The following is a 2,788-nucleotide window of genomic DNA, read 5'->3' as shown; positions in this document are numbered from 1 at the left end:
TTACCCTTGGTTTGGGAATGTAAAGATGCCATAGCTTGTTTTCTCCACTTGACAATTGCTCTGGGGATCATTCACTCTGGCAACTGCATGCATTATGGATACATAGCAATTTATTTAACCAGTCCCCTCAGGATGGACTTTTGATTCTAATATGTTTTGCAACAACAAACAATGAAGCAACAAAAGTTCTTACAAATATGAGGTATGATCAAACAATACAGTGAATGTTTAAATTTTAAAAAATGTATTACAGTAAAAGACACGTTGTCATTAATCCCCCTCAAAATACTCCCCCTTGCATTGAATACACTTATCCCATCAGTCTTGCCACTTTCTGAAGCAGTTCTGGAAGTCCTCTTTCGTGAGTGTCTTTAGTTGTGCTTTCATGGCTGCCTTGATGTCCTGAATCATTTTGACTTTGGGGAAGAGCCAGAAGTCACACGGTGCCAGATCTGGTGAATAAGGTAGATGAGGACACACGACAATGTTTTTATTTGACAGAAATTGCCGTATACCAGAAACGATGTGTGACACGGAGCGTTGTCATGATGGAGGATGATTTATGGCACACTTTAAAACACACCTTCTCTCAACCGTAGCTCACACACGACTGACTGCACTGAACAAGTTGAAACTTGTTACACATTGTTGGTAAGGTTCGATGCACCGCTTCCTGTATTGAAGATCCCTGCCTTTCCATTGGATGGCACTCTTCAGCAGCATTCACTGTATTTCTTGATCACAATGGAAAGACTTAGTGTCACACATCGCTTCTGGTATACGGCAATTTCTGTCAAATAAAAACATTACAGTGTGTCTTCATCCACCTTATTCACCAGATCTGGCACCGTGTGACCCTTGGCTCTTCCCCAAAGTCAAAATGATTCAGGACATTGAGGCAGCCATGAAAGTGCAACTAAAGATACTCATGAAAGAAGAGTTCCAGAATTGCTTCAGAAAGTAGCAAGAACGATGGGACAAGTGTGTTTGAAGTGAAGGGTAGTATTTTGAGGGGGATTAATGGCAATGTGTCTTTTACTGTAATGCATTTAAAAAAAATGTAAATAGTCACTGTAGGTTTTGATCACGCCCTGTAATGCTTTTGGTAACTCATGCAAGTAGAATTGCTGGAACACACAGTCTTAGTTTCAATTAGTTTTATAGTCTTCTGTCAGAGACTAATAGCTATCCTCCAGTATATGTTCTCCTTTTCCTCCACTGTATTTAGTCCCTGATTTTTAGCTGGATACACAGCTGCCTGGAATAAAGACTATATTTTCCAGCCTTCCTTGCAGATGAATGTGGCCGTGTGACTGTGTTCTGGCCAATGGGATGTAAGTGTGCATGCAACTCCCTCAGAGAGGGAGAGTAAGCTCTGTTCTTTCTTACCAACTGGGTTGTGGTTGCAGTGGCTGGACTTGTAGCAGCCATCTTGATTCACAGGATAATCTTGGGAATGGAAGCCTCTCAAAGCAATGCAACAAGATAAAAGGAGCCCATGTTCCTGACACATGGTGCATTCATAACAGTCCTGGATTTCCTACTTTCAGATGACTTTTTGAATTTGAGAGAGAAATAAACATCTATCTTGTTTAAAACACTTTGGATTTTTCTCATACTTAAGTTGAACTTGAACTGAACCAACAGAGCCTTCATAGAGACTGGACCAGTTTAACTACTACCAGCACAGCCTCACCAGCACTATGTACTATTCAAATTTTTGATCTTCCTGAAGAGCCCTGCTCACGTCTGTTCTGCTTGGACCACAACTTGTATGTTGTGCCTGGGTAGGAACAGACATCATGTAGAAGAGTGGCCAGGATGTGAGGGGTTCTGGAAGCCTTGATATGGTGATGGAGTTCACCATATATAGCCCAAGTACCAGTCTTACCCCACTACTGCTGATGCTCATTGGCTGTGGGCCTTGGGCTAGTCGTGTCTTCTCTCTGACCCTCAGTTTCCTCATCAGTAACACAAAGTAGCAGATGACTGGTTGCCACCTGATATCCATTTCCCTCCCCTTAGTTATCCACCCTGATGTTTTGTGGGTCAGTGAAGCACCCAGGTAAAAGGTGACATTTCCCTCCCTCCATTGCAGTCACATGTGACCCAAGTTTTGGCCATTGGGATTTTAGCAGAAGTAGGAGAGACTTTTTTAGTATAGGCTGTTTAAAGGGTGCTGACTCAGCTAAGAGATGCACTCTTGTCCTCCTGCCTTTCTCCTTTCTGCTTCCTGAAATGCAGATATGATGACTGACTCTCCAGCAGCCATCTTGGATGATGAGGCAACTTGGGGAAGCCATTCACCAAGAATGGTCAAATAGAAAGACAAGCCCTGTCCCTAATGGTGACGGTGCTGCCATACCAGCATTGGACTGTTACCAACAGACTTCTTTTACACGAGAGAAAGAAACTATCTTGTTTATGGCAAGCCCAATCCTAACTGAAACATGAGGATGATGGTATGCCCTCCCAACAGGTTATTTGAGGGAGAGAGGATAACATTTCAAGAAATAAATTTGTACCTTTTTCTTCCTGAACTTTACCTTTCTCCTTTCCACATCAGCAGGAGTTTGATCCTGGGCTTCCTTGCCCAAGTAAGCTTGCAGCTTGTGGATGACTTTCTGACTTTGTTTTCAAATGCCTAGGGTTACAGAGGGAAGCCGGGGCTTGTGGAAAGAAACAGGTGGGAATTCCCTTGGGAGTGAGGTCTGTGTGGCCCTGAGCATTGGGGGCCCAGGCATGGTGAAGGCCAGGTTCCAGATAAGATGGCACACTTGTGAGTTTA

This window comes from Hipposideros armiger, unplaced genomic scaffold (genome assembly GCF_001890085.2).
Source record: "Hipposideros armiger isolate ML-2016 unplaced genomic scaffold, ASM189008v1 scaffold_286, whole genome shotgun sequence".
NCBI classification, from domain to species: Eukaryota; Metazoa; Chordata; class Mammalia; order Chiroptera; family Hipposideridae; genus Hipposideros; species Hipposideros armiger.
The sequence above is the reverse complement of the archived record's forward strand: the minus strand, read 5'-3'. Positions refer to the sequence as shown.